We start from the raw sequence: 23,302 nt of genomic DNA, 5'->3' as shown, positions 1-23,302 counted from the left end.
ATTTTTGCAGGAGGGGGATTACACATGTATTGTTCACTATTAATACATTCTTCATCCATTTTTGCACAAGTCTGCAATTACCACAAAGAATTGCAGAATGTCTGTTCATGATTATAAGCTATTTCCTATCACAATGGTTTTATATATATATATATATATATATATATAAATGTTATATATATATTTTTGCATAATATATATTTTTAAATGGTATTTAAATGGATGTCTTGCTCATTCTGTGGAGCTGGTAGGAAATGGTTGGTAATGGTACAGCAAAACCTTGATGAACTGAAAATCAACTACTTTAAATCCTCAATTAAACAAATTTCTCTGGGGAGTTGTACTTAGCTTTGAGGAGGGCATGGCAAGATAAGACAATCTAAGAAGTATATTGGGATCAGTACACATTTTGTTCAGTCCACATTTCATTTCAATTTTATTTGCTCTCTGTGTCTCTAGTATGGCGCAATGGTTAATTATGTTCAGAGTGATGACCTTAAGCTATAGCAAGATCTCTGGTCATCTGAGAAAGATCCCATTTTATTTATAAACTTGTGTTTACAAAAGTAGGAAATCACTCAGTCCGGCCCTGTGGCCAAGTGGTTAAAGTTCCACATGCTCCACTTTGGCCACCCAGGTTCACAGGTTCGGATCCTGGCCTCGGATCTACTCCACTCACCAGCCATGCTGTGGCGGTGTCCCACATACAAAAAGTAGAGGAAGATTGGCACAGATGTTAGCTCAGGGCTAATCTTCCTCAAGCAATAAAAAAGAGGAGGATTGGCAATGGATGTTAGCTCAGGGCGAATCTTCCTCAGCCAAAAAAAAAAGTAGGAAATTGTTCTAACATATTTTGGAAAGATATTAAACCACAGGACTTTAAGCATAATTTAAACTGTCATTTTTGAGCAGATTCTGATGGCAAAGCTCCATGTTACACACTAACCATAATATTCCATTTTCTGAACTATCCTGTTAATTATTGTACTTTGAGAAACATGTTAATTATCTCTCAGCCTATTATATATGTATGATTATATTTTCATGTTTCTGATAATATTCAAAGAACTGTCCTGAACATTATAAGAGTATATGTAGGCACAGAATTAGTTCCTGCCTGCCTCTTGATGAATCTAGTAGGAGAAATAATTCATGTATTTAGGTACTGATTACATAAATAAAAGGTAAGAAATGTAAATGCCTTAAGATCTTATAGATAAAGATCAGAGATAGCAGGTAGAAAGGTCATAGAAGGATGAATAGCTTTTGGCTGCTAAGGATAGGAAGGCTTACAATGAATAAAAATGACTGAAAGTCAGTCTCTTAATAAAAAGTATATATATATATTATTAAGAAAAGAACAGAGCTGAACTCAGTATTATACTTTTCCTTGACTCCTAAATTTATACAAATCATAATTCAAAACAAAATAATTTTTATAAATTTATATTGCTGTTCTCTGTAACAAAAAACAGATTTTCTCAGAGGTTTTTCATGACAATATTTGATTTTTTACTTTAGTGAAAACATAAAACTTGAAATATTGTACAGCTTTAAATTCAGAGAGACAAATAGAGAAATATTTGATTTTGTCATAAAGTTCCACTAAATCAGAATCCATAAATGGGGATTTTTGGTATACTTGGAACTTTTTTATCCTTTCAAGAAAAGAAGTAGGGACAGAGATTTGCATTGATGCCCATGTCCAAAAAAGCAGGTGAGCTACATTAGCCTCCTTTGCAAACCCTCTGTCTTGATACCATCGGAGATACTTGCATGTTCTCAACAGCTCAGGTTTTTTTTTTAATTTTTTTATTGATGTCATAATAGTTTATAACATTGTGAGATTCCAGCTGTACATTATTATTTGTCAGTCACCATATAAATGCGTCTCTTCTCCCCTTGTGCCCACCCCCCAACTCCCTTCCCCCGGTAACCACCAAACTGTTCTCTCTGTCCATGTGTTAGTTTATATTCCACATATGACTGAAGTCATACAGTGTCTGTCTTTCTCTGTCTGGCATATTTCACTTAACATGATACCCTCCAGGTCCATCCATGTTGTTGCAAATGGGATGATTTTATCTTTTTTATGGCTGAGTAGTATTCCATTGTATATATATACCACATCTTCTTTATCCAATCACCTGTCGATGAACACTTGGGTTGCTTCCACTTCTTGGCTATAGTGAACAATGCTGCAATGAACATAGGGGTGCATAAGCCTCTTTGGATTGTTGATTTCAAGTTCTTTGGATAAATACCCAGAAGTGGGATAGCTGGATCATGAGATATTTCTATTTTTAATTTTTTGAGGACTCTCTATACTGTTTTCCATAGAGGCTCAGCAGCTCAGGTTTGAAAGGAGCCTGGGGTGTCCATCAGGTCATGTTTAGATGCTTGCAGCACCCACAACTGTAGCTTTGAACTTGTGACATTCCTAAGTATCGGAGTTCACATCCAGATACCATAGCTTATGACAGATACCTATAGGCTCTTTGAAGTAAGGGGTACCAGATCCAATGAAATTGGCCATAATTTTGACAACCTGGAAGAGATGTGTACATAATGTTGTGGGCTATCAAGTTGATGCCTTAGGCCTTTCATGCCCTGACTTGATTCCTACGGGCTTTTAAGAGATGGTTTAGAGTATTTATTACCTCAGAAAGAGTTCCCTACTTTTAATCTCAGTAGGTTTGCTTTAATATATTCCTTTTCAATGCTTTTTAACAATGGATGATGTAAAGAGCTTTGCAGTTGGGGATTTTTGTAGAGTAGAATACAAATATAGGATAATGTATCTTTTTGCCTGTATGTCATTGATTTCCTATACCATGTCCCTTGAAGGTAACCATAAAGACTTTGAGAGACTCATTTTATTTTGCCAATTTGGGGCAAGAAAGTTGGAGGGGTTCAAGACTGTGCTATGTGGTTCTCCATAGCTGCACAATCTAAATGCAAATCTAACATTGCAGATGAAAGTAGTAGGCAAAAGGATGAATTGTTGGATAGTAGAAGTGGGGTAGGTACTTTCCAATGACGGACAGAAGATTGTTGGTGAGCCTTCTTCAAGCTCACACAGCTCTTATCATATGTTGCTTTTTACATATTGGGGAAACTGGCTTCAAATACTTAATCTTGTAATTTAGAAAATGTTCTAATGGTAAAATCATGTTGCCAGCAGAAATCATGCTGAACTGTCTCTTCTTTTTTTCTAAGTATCTTATTGTTTCTTGTTATCAGCAACCAGAAGTGATTAGAAAATTCCAATTCTGCTTAAGAATGAAAGATGTGAAAGAATTACCAGAGCAACCCTTGGTTATTGTATTCTTATTTCGATAGTATCTTCAATCTACAGATGTGTAGTGATTTTCGAGTGGTTGTGGGTCGAGTTCATCAGTGCTTGGATAATGAAATAAAATTAAGTATAAGCAAAATACCGTGAAACATATAAAGCCACTGACTTAAATTTTGGTGTTAGAGTATTGCAGACTATGGTAATGTTCTAAATACTTGGATATCATTTAGAGAGATCTCCTCTTCATTTGGCTGTATTTGTGACTTTGTAAGCTATTCTCCATTTTATTCATCTTATTCTTTTCTTGTTATTATTTCTTGGTGTACCATCTACCATTTGTCCTTTTTCCTTTTTTTTTTTTTTTTGGTGAGGAAGATTTGTCCTGAGCTAACATCTGTTGCCAGTCTTCCTCTTTTTTGCTTGAGGAAGATTAGCCCTGAGCTGACATCTATGCCAGTCTTCCTCTACTTTATATGTGGGTTGCAGCCACATCATGGCTGACGAGTGGTGTAGGTCCACACCTGGGATCCAAACCCATGAACCCGACCTGCCAAGTGGAGCGCAGGACTTAACCACCATGACACAGGGCTGCCTCCCTTTTTCCATTTTTAACTGAGCATGTCTCCATTTACTTATTTAACTCCAACTCCTTCTTTTGAGGTGTCAGGGACTCTGTTTACTTTAATGTTAGTTGAAAGCTAGTGGGCATATTCCCAATTTTTCTTTGAGATTTTTGCTAATGATATAAACTCATCTCATTTCCAGTGAAGACCTCTAGAATATCATTCTATATGCTGATCCCAAGCTTGTTGCTCCCGGCAATGAATGCACCCATCAAACAAGGTTAGGGAGTGTATCGGCTCAGCATGTTAAAGACTTGTATTCAAAGTCCAACAAAACCCAAAATACAGTTATAATGATATTGTCTAATATGTTGGAAATTAAAGACTTGCCTCTTTATTTAGCCTATGTGGTTTGGGAATGGAAGGGTGGGGACAAAGTGATAAGGACTAGCAGTTGGAAGAAGACATATTTTAGTGTTCTCTATTTTAACTCCCAGTCTCCTGTGAGCCTCACAAAGATAACATTGTTGGGAGAGGAGATATGACAATAAATTTTTAAGGAGTTACTTGTGGAAAATTAAAGTGGATTAAGTAATTAAGTCATTCAATAAACATTTATTAAGAGTTTGCCATGTGCCATGCATTCTACTAAGCTCTGCTGATGTGGAAATGTGTGAAGATAAATATTATTTGTGTGTGTGTGTATTTGTGTATGTGTTTGTGTAAAGTATCTAAATTCTACTAGATCTATAGTGAGTGCTAATAAACAGCAAATATTACTAATTCAATAAATATTTGCTACATCAAATTGATTAAATTGAGATTGTTGTTGCCTTATCCTCCGACTTTGAGAATGGGAACTTAACAATATCTGTTTCCTAGCTAAATTCTGTCTCTTTCTATCCAGAAAGATGCTCTCAGTAAGTTAGAGATTTCATGGATATTCTGCTGTGGCACTGTTAATCTTGTTTTGATTGAAACAGGGTTCTGGACAGCAAAATTGATGGTTGCTTACAGTGAGACTGTTGCAAAAAAGTGGTAAAAAGGCTTCATATTTAGGTGCGCCTGGGGCGAGAATTATGAGCTTCCTTAAATTTATAATGTAGAAAATACTCTGCTTGTTGTGTTTCTTTTAGAACAATATGGATTATCAATCTATGTATTTAAGCACTTTTAATATCTATATTTTGATTGACATACCTCTTGTCATTTTCAATGATTTTCTTGCCTAAACAACACGTAGTAGAGTTTCACAATGGACAGAGCATTTATCTTTCTTGTTAGGTGATGCCTTTTCCAACACAGATGTTCTACAGCAGGTCATATATCATATAGTAATGTCATCAGATTCTTAAAGACAAATATCATGTAGCATATTTATTGCATAAGTTAATTTTAGGGCAGTTTTGTTAGATATAAAATATAAAGAGGAAATAAAATGAAAATTAATACAATGTGCAAGGATGCTACGCTTAATTTAAAATACACATCGTATGTCAAAAGACAAAAGATAATTTTGCACAGTGCTGTAATTTAGTCATTAGTCTAGTCCTTTGCTATTATCTAAAATAAGGATTTGAACCAAACCAAGTCATTATCTAAAACCTCAGTAAGCCTTACTAATTTGTGGGATCCAACCTTCCAAATTATTATCATTATTATTTTTACTAAACCACAAGCTGAGCTAAAGTTTTTTTTTAATCCAATGATGCTGTTAGAATTGGAATTGAATTTATAGATTTTCTATAACTATTGGACTAGAACAAAACTAGTATCTCAAAATATTCTCTAAACTGAGTAGATATCTTGTTCAGTTCATGCATTCCTACCATAAAATATTTTTATACTATCCCTATTCTTAAGATATGTTTAAAAATAAAACCTAGAACACTGACAACATTGTGAGTTTTGCCACCTTAATATTTTACTTATAGTGAATGTTTGAGAGACTGTATTTCCTCTTTACTTCTGGCTTACAATAGCTTTTAATTCACTAGTTAGTTTAATTAATGTTTAGAATAGTGAGTAACTTAGAATACATTGAGCTGTATCTGGTAAAATGTCAGTCCTGCTATTTGGATTTATGGCAGTTTTATTTATTAACAGAACTTGAATTTCCTTTGGTTTGAATTCTGCTATGCTTTTTCACCTCGGAAACATTTTCCTCCCATTATGAAATTACCACAGTAATTTACCACAGTAAGCATAGGAAATGGAGAACTGTTTTCTAATTAGTCAATAAGACATTATTCAATATTAGAGCTGTGTACCTCTGGAAAATAAAAGAAAATTTTAAAAAATTATGGGGGTTGTAGTGGTTAATTTTTTTTCCTGAAAGAGAGGAGAAATTTGTCTTTCTTGAAGAGAGACAGTGGCAGGTATGATACATTACTCTTCATTTAGGGAGACATATTGTAATAAGATATTTTTTTAGTTGTAAATAGTAGTTATAATTTAAGTAAAGACCTGTGACTTAAGGCAAAAAACATAGTGGTAAATGATCAGTAACTGTCCAGATATAGTAACTTCATGTTGTACATATCCCAGCTATGCTGCGTTATTTTAAATAAAATATTTCAGACATTATTTAATTAGTTGAAGTGTTAGAATGAAGAATTATTCTAAAAATCTGTCCATATGGATTTTTTCTAACTATAATATAACTACAGTTAGCTTCTCAATCATAATTAAAATCTATGTAGGTTTAATAGGGTTTAGAGGTGGAAGATTTGAAGACTTGAAAACTAACACTGAATGCTGGAGCATTGGGCACATTGAATATCAATTGTTTTGCTAACATTGTTAACTGAACCTGATAACCCGTGAGAGATTCTTTTGTTCAGAACCAAACTCAAACACTTTTTCTCAGGGTTAAATTATAGCCAAGGAGAGTGACATTATACACACACACTTAATATTTTGTTATCCAGTACTAACCATTTACCCCCGTTCCCGATAGTAAAAATATTACCTCTTATAAGATTGTTTTACATTACATTTATATGACAAAAGTAATACAAGTCTATTACTATTACCTGTTAGGGGAAAATCAGGATTTTACAAATTGAAGAGGAAGATAGGAATAAAAGGCAGATATTGTTTTCTGATAGAATAAATCCACTATTATTGCTATATTTATATTCCAGCTAATATTCAGCAACAAGCTAATACCCAACAGCAATAGACTTTAAGATTGGCTAATGGTCAATATTTGATATATGTAAAAGCACAGTTGTAGCAAACCATCTGTGTATACCATGCAAAATAGTAGATAACTGGAAAAATACAGTGTTTATCTCACGTATTCTTATTGGTCTTTTTTAATGCTTTGAACATTAGCCAGATTCTCAAGCTAGTTTTGATTATGTATTTTTATAGCAACACATATACTAAAATTGGAATGATTCAGAGTGAAATTAGCATGGCCCCTCTACAAGGCATGTATATTTATGAATCAATCTCCATATTTATCCTACTCATCTTTAAAGACCGGATCAAATGCCACCTCCTTTGATCTCCTCAGGTTGAATATTTTTTGCTCTCTTTTGCACTCCAAAAGCATTGTTTATGTCAGTATTTTAGTTATTAGTATATGTGTATATCTTTCTCATTAGATTGTGAGCTCTGACCATGTATCATGCATGTTTATATTTCCCACAGCGTCTAACACAATGCCTTGATTATAGTGGACACTCAAAACATCTTTATGGAGTTGAATTTCTATGAGTCATTTGCTGAACATTAGCTGCAGTATACGCTCACACAAATACACAGGCTTATAACTTATATAAAATAAATGGGAGAAGATCATTTAAATTTTCCAGTTGCTATAAGTTTTGGGAGTTTTCTGGATGTTCAAATGATAAAGGAATTGGTGACAAATTTTAGAAAGAGAGGGGAAGGGATTGTGCATGAACCAGGAGTTCAAGAGTCACTTTTTACAGCCAGTGGTTGTTTGGAATTCTAAAACAAATATATTAAACACTAAGATATAGACTCACGCAAAGTATCGTGGCAGTTGTTGATCTCTGTTGGAAATAGCTTACTCTGTTATGTCATTTGGATTGCTTCTCTTTTTTTGTTATATGTGGTGCCTTATAAGCATACCATTTTCTCTTTGAGACAGCTGGAGTGACCTCTCTTCTCAGTATGTATCAAAGATGAAAGGTATCTTGTAACAGCTTATAGCTAATAAGGAAAATGTGTCTTTGCATCTGTTTACTTGTAGACATGGTGCTATTAAAGAGTTGCCATTTCTTTTCCAAAAATAGTCTTTAGGATAAAATACAGTCTGGAAGAGTTATGGGCGTCTTATTTTTGCCACGTCTAAAGCTTTCCAAGTGCTCTGAATGAGCTGCTGCACACTCGGTATTTTCACCTCTCTCTCTCTCTCTCTCTCTGTGTGTGTGTGTGTGTATATATATATATATATATATATATATATATATATATATATATAATGTATGTATACACACACAAGTATACATATTTTATTACTTTTTTTTTACCTTACTCAAATATGCCATGGTAAACAAATAGTTGCCTTCTATTAACTTGAGAATATTTTTAGCTTAACCCCTTTGTCTGGCTATGCTGAAGCTCAGCAATGATTCTATATCTTTACTGTAATTTTAAAACTTGCCATGAGTAGAAGGGCTGTTGAATTGCCACCACTATACAGTTGCACCAAGATTAAGTAAAATGTTCATCTCTGTCAAACAAATTTAGCTGAATAGAATCCTTCAAACTATAGTCATAGTTTCCTAAGCATGCTTGGAGCTCTGTGGATGTGCAAACGAAGGACCATATGGAAGTGGCTTTCTCCAGGGTACCAGGGGGTATCGTTTTGTGGGTCGCATGTGCCTGTTGGCACTGTTGGCAGTTCAACACCCTGGGAAAGGCATTGCTTTCAAACATGAGTAATTGATGAATTGTATGTAATATGCAAATGTGAATGCATAAATCTCCTGAATGACAGCTTAATTTATGTGAGCTTTTAAGAATGTGGGATTAGATTTTAATTAAATATCTTCAAAGGCACCCTGACTTATTCAGTTTTTTGGCTGCTATCTTTAGAAAGAAGTGAGGTAAGGTTTAAATCATAATTTTACACACATTATTCACATTTTTCTACTAAGTGGTCATTGTTTCATAGAAAAATCAGGGTATTTAAAGAAGAAAGGCATTTATCTTTAATTATAAAAACACTGCCATTATATTACAATGCTTGTAGTTTGTCATATATGATAGATAGATATAGGAAAATATATGTGGTTTGAAAATCAATGTCTTAAACTTCAAACCTAATTCTTAAACATATTTCAGATACTACCGTATATTTTAGTATGCCAAATTGAACAATGGTAATTGTGGGTGAAATTTTTTAGTATAGATTGTTGGGATATTAATACTGTATATGACTTTCTGCATATTATTATCTTAAAAATAGCTAAAATAAAGAGTTGATGGAGCTGTCTACCCTCTTTTCTCTTAAATATGTAGTGTGTATAGATGTAGCTCTGTGTGTGTATAGTTTTAACCTCTGTTTGATAATAGTATTTCGAACCTTATGTAATATGCAGATTAGGATAAAAGAGGCTAATTAAAAAATCTTTGAAATTTACGAGCATTTTCCACTTAATCTTTCTATGTGATCAGATTATGAATTAAAAGGATATAAATTTAATAGATCCACTTAAAGTGTGCTGTAAATGCTGTTCATTCTTTTAAAAATATATTTCAATTTGTTTATAGTTTATAGTAAATCACGTTGCTCATAAGTAATAAACATAAAAATATCTTGACCAGTTATGAGCTATGCCTAGTTTTTACCGTAATGTTTTCCCTGCACATTTGCTTTCTCTTAATTTACATTGACAAGCTTAATTTTTGACTACAGAAACATGGCTACCTATCTCTCTTCACTTGAATATGTTTTTCCTCTAATGTATTACTGTAGTGGTTAATTGCAGAAACTCTGGAATCATACTTCATAGGTTCTGAATCCCAGCTCTGCCGCTCCCTGTCGTGTGACCTTGGGCAGATCATTTAACTGTGCGTAAATTTCAGGATTTTTGCCAGAATGAGATGACTCATTCTAAAGCACTTAGAAGTGTGTCTGGCACTTGGTAAACCCTGTGCAACTTATTATTTATTTCCACTGTACCTATCATACCCTCATTTTTACCTGACAGGCCTGTCCTTTCTCTGGCCCCAAAACAGTTCATTCCCATCTCCATGATTTAGTCTGGACTGTGTCTACCATGCATGTTCTTCCTGCCCAGGTCCCATCCAACCTTGAGACCTGGCTAAGGGCTCCTTTCCTCCATAAAGTCTTCACTGACTCCTTTCTCTGAACCAGCTCCACTTTTCCTTAGTTTTCTTCTATCACAGTCTTTGTTATTTAATCATTTCCTTATTTCTTTTGTTTGCACCAGGCTTACAGGTGTGAAACTTATAGTCCACTTGTTTGGTTTCTGTCACGTAACTTTAAAATGACTCCTAGCCCCCTGCTTATTCTGTTCTGTTGCGGTTGAGTTTGTTTCTTCCACTCTGAGAAGGTGCTCTTCTGTTTATTAAAAATTAAGGAAGGAAAAGTTATTTGTCTTACACTAGGTTGAGAAATAAACACATACGATATGTAGTGGATTTAGAGTCAGATGAGGGCTACAGTCTGGATCTGCTGGCTGGCCTTCAGTAAGTTAGCCTCTTTGAGGTTTAGCTTCCCATCTGAAAGTAGGGATAATAGTACTCATCTCATGGAATTATGTAGGAATTAAATGAAGTTGATGTGAACCTTAGCGTAATGCTCAACACATAGTAGGTGTTAATGTGCCAATACTTGTCCTTCCTTTTAATCATCCCACAGCAGTAACAATACTCATAATAATGAGCTGTACATTGGAATCCAAGCCCTTCTTTAACTGAGATCTGAAATGGAAGGGACAGTGAAGAGTCTATCCAGGAGCAGTGTGGAACTAAATTTTTTAATTTCTTCTCTGCGAGACCAGAATGTATTTTAATTTTAACACATACTATTATTTTTTAAAGGAAATGAAAAGTACTGAGATCAGGAAGCATCTGTTTTGGGCTTTTTCAATCAGAACATGGAAATTAGCTAAACGTAAACACTTAGGTTTTTCCAGCTTTCACAGAAACACAAACTGTACTCCACTGGGGGCTCATTGGAATTGGACTCACTTTAAATGTAATTTCTCTGGCTGTAGTTGTTTCAACTCTAGTAACAGCCTATTGTATACTCTTTCCTGTTTGATTTTGTGAACTGGGCATAACTTTTTCTGTAATCTAACTCAACCTGCATTTGTGTATAAGGTCCTATGTCAGGAACCTTCGTGGGCTTAAGGATGAAATTGGTAAGCCCACACGGAACTGGCCATGTTTACCTATTGTAGTGAGAAGATCTAGCAGAGCACTTTTCATCAGCTAGCTTCTCACTAAAGATCTATTTAATTTGATATTTCAATTCCTAGAGAATAGAGCTCTTTCACAGAGCGTGTATGTAAGACTGTTTACTTGTATTTATTTTTCAAGCTACCTTTTTATAAATGACAGTCTTATATTGTAAAATACTCAATGATAGTTTAGGTTTAACAGTTTCTCTTCTGCATCACAACATACATTTTAGTGAAAAATACTTTTTTAAAATAATAAAATGTCCAATAATAAGTGATCTCTTAATTATAACCATTCTTACCAACTACATGTAAATTAGAAAAATAAATTCTGATATTTGTTATAAAAGCACAAAGAAAATCTTTCTCCATGAAGTAAAAGTTGTAAAATATTTTCAAATTGGAACCACTATTCAGAGAGTACAGTTAACACAGGCGTTTAGAGTTAAGCAGACCTGATTTTGAATTTTGTTACTGTGTGACATTTGGCTAGTTATCTAATCTCTATGAATCTCAGCTACCTAATCTGTAAATTGAGGATAATAATATATACTTGCAGAGTTTTGGTAGGTATTATATATGTTATATAATTATATATATATATATATATATTTATTTATTTTCTGTATCTTTATCTATCCATCTGTCATCTATCACACTCTATCACACTTTATATATCAGTGTTTCCATTTACTTTTGCTTGTACACAATCAAATTCAACTCAGATAATAACATGCATCATTTTCAATAGTCCAGATTGGAAAAATGAAGCAAAGGAAAAATGCTTAAAGGGATTATAATGATTGTTATGGAAAGTGCCATGAACTGGAAATCAGTAAACATGGGCTGCAATCATGGTTTCTCTCCAACTAGCTGTGTGATCATAGATAAGCAAGCCATTTCACCTCTTTGGGCTTCAGTTTCCCTATTCGTACAGAAAGAATTTGCACTAACTGTTCTCTAAGGTTCCTTACAGCTTTAACTTTCTAGGATTCTTTAGGTTCTTTGACTCTTGAGATAGCATAGCATAGTGAGTCAGTGTGCTGGACCTAGATTCACATTACCTGGGCTCTAATCTCAGGTCCCCAACATAATAGCTGTATGACTGGGAAAGTCATTTATATCCCTTGAGCCACAATTTCCTGATCTTTAAAATGAGCATGAGGGCCAGCCCTGGTGGCCTAGTGGTTAAGTTCGGTTCAGTTCCCAGGTGTGGACCTACACCACTCGTCTGTCAGTGGCCATGCTGTGGTGGCAGCTTACATACAAAAAGAGGAAGATTGGCAACAGATGTTAGCTCAGGGTGAATCTTCCTCAGCAAAAAATAAATAAATAAATAAATAAATAAAAAGAGCATGGCAATAATAGTACATACTTCATAATGTTCAGATTGTTAAATGAGCCAACATATATAAAGAACTTAGAAGAATTCCTAGTACATAGTAAGCATTCACTAAAAATTACATATTATTATTACCCAAAGCTGCAGAGGAGGTGTACTAATGAAGTATGCCCTGCTCGTATCACATCCTGATGATGCAAGCACTTATCCATAAGGCAGTCCATCAGTGGGTATAGCCAGTAATTCAGCATGATACTTTACCAACATCTATTCCCATATTGAGAGCTTCTTACTTTGAATCTGCATAGAACTGAATGACCTGTATTTAGGTCTAATGTTATATTTCCCTGTATTGTTAGATATCTTTTCATGAATTCATATCTTACATTTCCAAAGTACTTGAGGACAGTATTCATGTCTTATACTTCCTATTGTCCCTCATTCAGATCACCTGACATTGGACCTTGCCTCTAGTAGATGCTCATGAATAGTTGATTGATGATACAGATTTTAATTCTTCCCAGAGTAGTTGCGTTAAAAAAAAATCTCCAAAGTTCTCATTTTTAAGTTTAATAAGACTCTAGATACATATTTGTGGAAGAATGGAGCCTGAATCATGATGAGCAAATAACAATATTGGACAATATGGATGATAAAGATTATAGATGACCTCACTTCATAAATTACATTTTATGCTAAACTGCTTTCACTGTTACATTTCTGACTGATTTTTCCCCCAAATAATTTATCTTTATATATTATATTTCTAGATGTCAAATGTTGTGCAATAAAGTTGGACAAATATTTTTTATAGTTAGAAGAAGAAAATTCTTCTATTGATTGGAATTTGAAAGTCTCTAAATCTATTCTTTATAATTATTTAGAATGTCTACTTAGTAGACATTTGCATGAGACCTTAAAACAAATTGACTAGAAAATTTCTAGAAAATAACCTCTTTGGACAACAAGGATATTTACTCTCTTATTAATTTTTACTTAAGAAAAAGCTATGTAATCAAAACCAGGAAGTCCCAGTATTTAGAAGGAATCTTAAAATCTTTTTGCCTGCCACCATTTGGACATAGTTGCAGAGTGCATCCATGTGCTCTCTTATTTCCCCTCCATTCGTTTTAACCTTAACACACTCACATGATGTATATCATAAAATGGAGACAAGTTGTTTTTTATCTTTTTTTCCCTAAATAGGAAAAATAACAAGTACAGACGTCTCCTTTCTGCTTTGTTGGATCAACATCCACTTCATTGTAAGCAAAGTATTGCATGTCTCCTTCTAAAAACAAACCAAACCCAGGCTAATTTTGTACAATGTCATAGCGAAGGAAAAAGGGTAAACTTCCATTACTGATCCCTGTACTGGGGGCAATTGTGGATCTTAGAGCTGTGTGCCATCACTGGTCTCATAATCTGGAAGCAATACAGGAGACGGCTCTTAGAAATAGAAATAGAAATAGACAGTCTGACTATATCTGAATAATAATGCCAAGAAATGTAATGCTGGTAACTAGCAATTGAGTTAGGGCAAGTTTGTTCATTTCTGGTAGAATCAGATCAAACCCAGAGACTTCAGTCCCTTTGAGTTATCTGGGTTTGAGGCGGCCATGTGCTGGTTAGATCCTGTAGTGATTTCCTGGGGCTTAGTAGGTCTGGAGTAAGGCCTAGGCAGTTGTAATTTTTAAAAGCCTCACAAGTAATTCTGATGTGTTGCTAGGATTGAGAATCACCAGGTTACTCTTTTCTATGATAAAAATTGTTTCCCTTTTCCATTTCTTTCAGGATGAACTGCTTTCCCAGTGAGACTATAAATTTAGTGAGCAATGGTATACTGTAAACATTAGAGTCTCAACATTGGTAGACTTTTTAGGTTAGAGAGTTGTAGCCCATGTCTTGTATACATGGATAGGTCCTTCCAATTGATGCATGGGTGGATTCACGAATATAATCATATGTGACTGGATTTGGAGGATTGGAGTTGAGGACCATTAGCCAAATTGGCAACCTAAAATACATTAAAATCAGCCTAGATATCAGAAATAAACTCCAAGTAGAAGCAAATTGAATTTCTTAATATGTATTATGCACTCAATAGGTAGAAATCCTCAGAATAATTTCACAAGAAAATAAAACTATAGCCTAAAATGTGAAAAGTTCAGTCAGCTAGTCTGTCTTCTGGCAATTTGATGTACAGAATGCCTTTTACTCAAGGTGTTTCACTTGTGTGGACAGAACCATTGTACAGGACAAACCTTAACAGGATGACTGAATTTCTGATTACTCATGTAGGTATTTTGTTGCAATACAGTTGCCATTTCAGAATGTTAAGTCTGTATAGGAAGGGGAGTTTTGAAATACAAGGATCCCTAATTTCTTTACAAAACAGCCTGTATGCACAATGATGTCAGTAAGAGTGGCCATAATCAATATTCAAATAATAATTTATACAAAAATATAAAATATTTTATTCAACAAAATGTTTGCTTCTACATGAAAAAAAGAAACAAACCTTTATTTTGGCAGCAATCATTTCCAAAAGAAGCAAATGTTTTAGTCACTGTGGCCAAAATAAATGTTTTCTTTAAGGCTGTTAAGGCAGCCAAGTGTTTTCATAGCATTTTCAGAATGTTTCCACCCTTTATTTTCACAGAGAGAGTCTCTCTGCTTCCCACCCATCACCCTATGGAAATATTTTGAGAACGTATTTTGACCGTGAAAACATTTTGAAAATGTTGTATTTATAAGTGTTAAAAGGATGCTCTCAGTTTAAGAGAGATTAAACAAAAATGGCAGTCAGTATGGTGCAGTTGGAAGAACGCTAGAAGCAATAGAACTAGGTTCTAGCTTTGACTCTGTAGCTTACTTGTTGCGTGACCTTTAACTGATCACTTCACCTCTCTTGGCTTTCAATTATTAATTAGCAAGATGAGGGAGTTGTACTAAATGCCATATAATCTACATTTCGCATTTCAGTAAAATATATAGTGGTTACACGTGTCTTCAGACATCAAAGTATCCAGTATATTTTAAAATAAAAAACGACCCATCTCATATTTTTATTTTTCCAATGGCAAATTCTCTTAGCCTTGTGTTTTATTTAAAGAAATAAAAACAAAGAAACAAAAAAAACAAACATAGTATTCTAAAACCTGAATTAAGTATTGCCAGTTATGTATCCTCTATCCTCTAGCAACTATGGATGGATTCAATTTTTTCTGTACAACACAATTGTCTCTAAAACCAGTTTAAACAATTTCCCTCTTTGCCTCGGTTTCCTGGACTGAGCAAGTAAAAATACCTGCACTTATCTTGAGTTAAGTTGAATAAAGAGGAAAAAAGGTGAATATGAACACTAAGTGAACCATGAATAGTATTTTTTCCCTGTATTATCATTTGTGGTTTAAAACTTTAGGCTGCTTATGGAGTTCTAAGGAGTTTTACTCAAACAATATGGATAAGAAGTTTAAGAAAAGCAAAATATGATATTCATTACTTATTACTACAGAAAAAGCAAAATGTTACATAAATTAAATCAACTATACCAACTTAACAGTTATAAGATTCTTAATTACACCACTACTACCAATAATAGCTGTCAAATTATTAAGCACTATTATTAAAGACTGCATAACCAGGCACCACTCTGCGGGCATATTTTTTGTCTCTCTCTTGTGCGTGCTCGTGTGTCTGTGTATCTTTACTACAACTCTGAGAAGTAGGTGCTAGTACTTCCAATTTGCAGATTAAGAATCTGAGATGTATAGAAGTTAAATGTCTTGCCCAGTATCAAATGAAGTGCCTAGGTACAGCTGGCAATAGGCTCAAAACCTGGTCTACTTGACATTAAAAGAATTTAAAACTTCTGTGTTTCTTTGTCACACAACTGCATCAAGTAACAGCCTTTATATAGTAATGCAATAGATAGGTGAAGGGTATGAGCTGGACAGTTTCATCAGTTCCTAGAGACCTTTTCACTTGGACTTTAAAATGAGTCTAAGATAGAAGCAATCTTGATTGCCCTGACAAATGATCTGTCTAAAGCAAGGCCCCAAAGTCAAACTCTGGTCATAATTCTTGGAGGTCTATTTTGTGCCTTTTGACTTAGAAGGCCACAAAGTGCTCTCAGCTCATTAGTGTGGCCTAAATGGAGAGAGTACTGGCCCTGCTCTAGCCTGACCATGGTTGTTGATCTCTGCCTAGTTCTGAATGACAGTGAAACTCATATGGCTGCAAGTGAGCAAATAGTGTAACGAAGTTACAGGAAGACATAGCTGTGACATTTTGCATACATGAGACAAGGCTTTAGCAAATGAAGAAAGGTATCAGGCAGTGGAATTTTTTTTATTTATTGGTTTTTAAGGACTGCTCTTGATTTGTAATTGCTTCCAAATTTAGAAGTTTTCCTTTGTGGGTCAACTTTTAAAACTCACAAATAATGAGTGCTTACTAAAAGCCCAAAACTTGTTTAGCATCAATGATGTATGTAAGTAAATATAAAGATGCAGACATCTTCAAGGAGCTTGAAATACAGTTAGGAAAATAAAACATTAATTAAATTTTAAATTGGAGAGTTACATGAGAATATCAGGCTAGGATATAAGAAATGTCACAATGAAGATGAGTGGAATGAACAAATAAAGTGTTGTAACTTTAGAGCTGTGATTGGGCACTTAACTCCTATCCTCGACATCTCACAATCAATATATTTATGTTGAGTATATATATTCTAGACTGGTATTGTCCAATAGAAATATGCTGTGAGCCACGAATGTGATCCCCCTGTGTAATTTTAAGTTTTCTAATTGCCACATTTAAAAAGTGAAAAGGGGCCAGCCTTGTGGCATAGTGGTTGAGTTCGGTGAGCTCTGTTTCAGCAGCCTGGGTTCACAGGTTCATATCCTGGGTGTGGACCTACACCACTTGTCAGCCATGCTGAGGTGGCGACCCACATACAAAATAGAGGGAGATTGGCACAGATGTTAGCTCAGGGCTAATCTTCCTCAAGCAAAAAAAAGAGGAAGATGGGTGACAGATGTTAGCTCAGGGCGAATCTTCCTCACACACACAAAAAAAGTGAAAAGAAATAGGTGAAATTAATTTTAATAGTATGTTTTATTGACTCCAATATATCCAAAGTAATATCATTGCAACATGTGATAATACAAAAAATAGTAATGATATATTTTGCATTATTATTATTTTTTGTACCAAGACTTCAAAATCCAGTGTGTGTTTTAGTTATACAGCATCTTAATTTGGACTCACCACATTTCAAGTGCTTAGTAGCCACATGCGGCTGGCGGCTACCTTATTGGGCAGCATAGCTCTAGACTTATACAGGCAAATACGAATTCGAGCTTTGTGACCTTGTGCAAGTCATTTAACCCATCTTTACTTCATGTTTCTCTTTTGGACAATGGGACAATATTAGTACCTACCTCATACAATTGGGAATAAATAAAGTGAATACGTATAAAGATGCAAAGTGCTTGGCACATAAGTTTTCAGTGTTAGAAATCATCATTGCTTATTATCATTATTTTTTACTACAGAATATTATAGAAAAAGGCATATTTTGATGTATAGATAAACTTCAATATTTCAGTTATAACTATTATTCTAATAAAAGTACAGTTTAAATTAAAGAAGTGGAATGCTTATCAAAGTTAGAACTATGATAAACTATTTCTTTAATACCTAAATCCATCCTTATTAAACAGGCAAATAAAAGTGAGTGACCATAGTTTTAGCATATGGCTGAACAATGGCATTCCAAATATATTTGCATCACAGATAGATGATTTACAATAACAATGATAGCTAAGTTCCTGGCATAGACATGGTATTAGTGTGTTCATGTTTTGAAGTGCTTTTTATTTCTGCACATCACATTATCTGTATGTGGGGACATACATACTGTGAATCATTCCTCAGAATTGTCCCTGCTTAGGAAACTGGCAGTTACTTAGCAGTCATCTTTGACTTTATGTTTTTACTTGGGTTTTTAATTTAAGTAAGAAACATACTTGTTTTATAGTTATGAATTGCCATAAATTTTCATGAATTGTAACAAAATAGGGAGATGGCCTAAACCCATTTATTCATATGTCAATATTTTCTCTTTATCACTTGAATGTTTAATTTTTGCCTGCCTGTTGAATAGCATTTCTCTCAAAAGTGTATGATCGCAGATTCTGAAATATTTAAATCTATTATTTCTTGTCTTTGTCACTCCCAATCTAGTCAGTTTTTATTTATGTATTATCAATATTTGTTTCTGGTTATGGAGACTGATAAGTTACTTTGTATTTCTTTGATGATATATTCTTAGAGAGCTTTAAAAAATGATCAGTGTTTTAAATGTTTACATCGTATTGAAAATCTTATCTAGTAACATTGTGCTACCAGTGTGTGCATAGGTGGTTTATTTCTTTTGAAATATCCTACTCAGATTATAAAAAACAATTTTGGATTTGAAATAGCTAATCTTAACTGGAAGTAAGGACATTGTTGCTCAGATGGCAGTTGATTTAGTAGTATGCTACCCATTTAGCTTTGTGGATAGTTAACGTACAGAAAAGGAGAATTCTTGATAATGTAGGATGATTAAATGAAAAAACTAGGATTCCAAAGAGGTGGGAGTTGCTATTGAATTCTCCATAAGCTATTCTGACTGCTCTTTTGTCCTGTAAAAAGATAGGAAAAATTGACCCCTATGGAGGCACGTGAAGGCTCCCTGGTATGACCACAAAGATTCTATAATGTTTAACATAAGGAACAGAAGAAGTCATTTAAGCTGACATCTTCAGCTTAAAAATATAGAGAAATGGAGTCTAGGGAGGTTAGGTGACTTACCCAATTGTAGCGATAATAATCGCAGTTCCAAATCCATTGTAACCCTTTCATGCCTCTAACCATGCTCATTTTCACGACTACTAAATGTTTTGGAAAACAGCTTTCCACATGTTTTGATACGTAGATACGTTTCCCATACTTAAGTTTAGCTAAAATCAGGTTACTTTACAATGTCTTTCTTCATGAATTTTCATTGCAAATATAATGGTTTTATCTTCAATTATATAAAAAATGAAAATGGTAAGGTCAAATGAAGAATTGTTTTATTTAGAAAACATGACCACAATGCTTTCCTTTCAGACAGTTGTGTGCTGGTAAATGTTTAACACCTGGCTTGGAGTTAGGGTGGGACTAGAGCCCTGATCTGCAGTATTTGGTGATATCTGTGGTGTAAATACTCCCACCATGGCCTATTGCAAGCTGCCAACATGAGATCCTCAATGTGAAGTTAGGAGTTGATGCACAAAATTGGTGCTTGTAAGCTGGTACAAGTTGGTTCTAGCACATCATTGTGCTTTCAGAGCACAAATGACAGACTGGGGATCCAATTCAGGGTCTTTTTATCTCACTGGAGTCCTGATTTTCAGTTTATGGACATATACACACACTCATACATACATTAGACTCCTGAATTTAACGTTTTGTCTGTATTCTCTTTAAAACTCATATCCATTGCTTTGGTAAGAGATTACTATTTCTCCATTTATTAAAATATTACTTTGAGTTATAGATGCTCGTGTATAGGAAGATGTATACTTTAACATTAATCAGTACATTTGAGGAGGAAAAAAAAACAAAAGAAAAGGAATTTCCCTACAATACAAGCAGTAAGATTTGGGCAACATCCCCGTGTCTTTGACTTCGACTTGAAGTCCTAAATAATATGACATACTTCCTTTAAGAACATCCTTTATCCATATCCCACACTCCCACTCACTCCTTCAAGGAATGAAGTTGTAGAAAAACAATGCCGTTTAAAGTAGAAATCTTGAAAAATAAACTATAAACTTCCAGCGTAATGTTTCAGAGGACGGAAACATCTTGTATTCATTGCAGTTTATTTGGAACACAACTCACTTAGACTTTCTGTAGTACTCTTAGTCAGAGGTGGTTAACCACCAATTTTAGAGCACCAACAATTGCACAATGTTAATGTTTAATTAGCAAAAGGGAAGCACCTGTAGTATAGAGGAAGAGGCTCCAAGATTAGACTATACGCATTCAGGTTGTAACAAAAGACAAGTTAAATGAGCATACTACTTATCTTCAGGGAAAATATAGTTGCTAAGTTGTTAGATAGCCCCAACTCACGGGAAGTACAAGAAGTAAGTAACCTTTTGCATGTATATTTCATTGCTGGCTTTTTACCAATACATTCCAATGAGGAATGTTTGTGAGTTTTCCTGTCCTTCCAGCACAAAGGCAGGCTGGTTGTGCTTGGGAGGATTAGACAGATTATCACACCTTCAGTTTAATATGCCATGCTTTGCACTTGACATGTTACCTCTCACCCAAAAAATTGATTTGCACCCCCCCGCCCCAGTTCTCTTCTTCATCAGCCTTCCTGTGTTTAAATGGAGGAAGTTATTCTAAATGATTTCTTAACACCTTTCCTTTGCTGCCACTTTCACATTTATAATTATTCTTTTACGAAAGGATGAAAAGATTTAAAATGATTATTCTTGGCAGCAGGCCTAAGGTGAAACCCTGTTGTATTTAATGTGTAAATTATAATGTGTGCAGTTGTGAAGACAGGTTTGTGAAATGCTCATGTAACCTCAAAAATTTAAAGGGAGCTGTCAGAGAGTTTGTACTCTTTAGTGGCTAATATTCATTGAAAAGCATCTCATAATATGTTATATCTGAAGGGTAAATGAGTAGTTTAAGTTAAACACAACCACTAACTTTCTGGAAGACAGGAAGATAAAGGATACAATAGCCTCTCAGCGAGGGTTTAGGAAAATGCAAAACCCCTTCCTTCCTCAGTGTTACTTTGAAGCTTATTTGGAATGATTAATTTTCCTGTGGCTTAATGTAAATTGAGAATTAAATAGAAACTGTGTTACCTTGCTGACCTTGCTTCCCCAGTTTTCAAGCTAAACTTGTGGATGGCTTTTCTAACCAAGTGCATTTGAAGCAGAATCAATCCTTTCATCTAAATAAGAAACTAAAGGAAAACATTTTTTAGTTTTTATATCCTGCCAATTTTCAAAAAAGTTTCCTCTCTAAATTTAAATTACAAAAATATTCAGTGTGCTTCTCTCCTGTTGCACTAATTAATAACCCTGCTACCTGTTAATTTTGGTATTTTAAACAAGTTCTGGGAGAGTTCAGGAGAAAATCGATATGTTTGGCTCTTATTTCTACCTCCACAGCTCCAAAGGAAGTCCCCCAAAGTGCTTACATAGCACAGTACAAAGTACCCTGGCAAAATACTCAAAATAATTCTTTTACCCCTCCAACCCTTCCTCCCTTCCTTCCTTTCTTCCTTTCTTGCTTCCTTCCTTCCTAGTTGATGTTTACTTTGTACCAAGAACTATGTTAAGCACAATCAAGCAATACCTATACAATAATATGCAGTCCCTATCGACTAGAAATCTAGAGTCTAGACAAGTAGCTGTATCATGTTTACATTTATTTATTTATTTATTTTTGAGGAAGATCAGCCCTGAGCTAACATCTGTTGCCAATCCTCCTCTTTTTGCTGAGGAAGACTGGCCCTGGGCTAACATCTGTGCCCATCTTCCTCTACTTTTGTATGGGACGCCGCCACAGCATGGCTTGATAAGCAGTGTGTAGGTCTGCACCCAGGATCTGAACCGGTGAATCCCAGCCCGCCAAAGACGAGCACGCGAATTTAACCGCTACACAAGTGGGACAAACTGCTCACTTTACCGTGGTGCTGAGATGAATTTAATTTACATTTATACAATGCCTGAAAGGATGAAAGTGCTATACACATGCAGGAAATGCCTTACTGTTCTGAAGAGGGAGGGAGGGCTAAAGTGAGGGTTATCACCAGCTCTTTCATGAGGTGGATGTTGCACTGCTCTCAGTACACCCCATTGATGTGGTTCAATTGCCAAAAGTACTGTGATTTTGACCTTGATAAATACTATTTTTTCTCAAAAAGGAGAAACAATCAACAGGTTTTACTGCTTAGGGTAGGCTTTAAACTGTATTTAGCAATTATATAATAGAGCATGTTAGTTGAATTTATCTTAGAAAAAGTTATCAGTGATAAAATACTTTAAATTTTAGGATATAAAGGTTTATTTCTACCTATATCCTCCTGTCTTGAGGGGGCGTTATTTAACAGCATATTTGTTATTGTCTAGCCTGCTGTGCCAGAAAATAGCATTCCTTCAAAGCAGAAAATAAATAACCCCCAGAAAGAGAAAGTCCAAAGGCGGTGAATACATACACTGTGAGATTCTGTCACAGAAACTATTTTCTAGTACAATAATTATAATAATATTAATATAAGAGTAATGGACTAGATAAAAGCATGATACAAAAGACAAAAGCAAAAACGCACAGGAAAAATACATACTCTCATTTCTCATTTATAAATACAATTCCTTCATATAAACTTTGAAAAGGTATGTAATGTTTTTTACTTCCTTTCCCTCCCTATATTTGGGGATAAATTTTGTGCTTTCAAGTGTTAAACAGTGAACATAAGAGTGCGTATATATTCATTTTCTCACAGTACAACTGTGGTTTTCCATTTTGAGCTGTGTCAGGGCATTTTTCTAACTTTGAACTGCGCTGTGTGTTTAGCTATCAGGAACGTGCCCACAGCAGCATGTCGTATTCT

General features: G+C 34.7%; 1 protein-coding gene and 1 non-coding gene across 10 annotated transcripts in view; both read left to right on the top strand.

The window, feature by feature from the left end:
- Positions 1-23,302, top strand: part of DACH2 (dachshund family transcription factor 2) — a 505,289-nt gene that overhangs the window by 201,072 nt on the left and 280,915 nt on the right. The window lies entirely within an intron of this gene.
- Positions 7,228-7,330, top strand: LOC147911866 (U6 spliceosomal RNA). Its single transcript, XR_015550787.1, has one exon. It is a non-coding gene; the product is annotated as a U6 spliceosomal RNA (small nuclear RNA).

This window comes from Ceratotherium simum, chromosome X (assembly GCF_057802395.1).
Source record: "Ceratotherium simum simum isolate JZ-2026a chromosome X, ASM5780239v1, whole genome shotgun sequence".
Lineage (NCBI taxonomy): Eukaryota > Metazoa > Chordata > Mammalia > Perissodactyla > Rhinocerotidae > Ceratotherium > Ceratotherium simum.
This window is presented reverse-complemented; position numbering and strand designations above follow the sequence as displayed.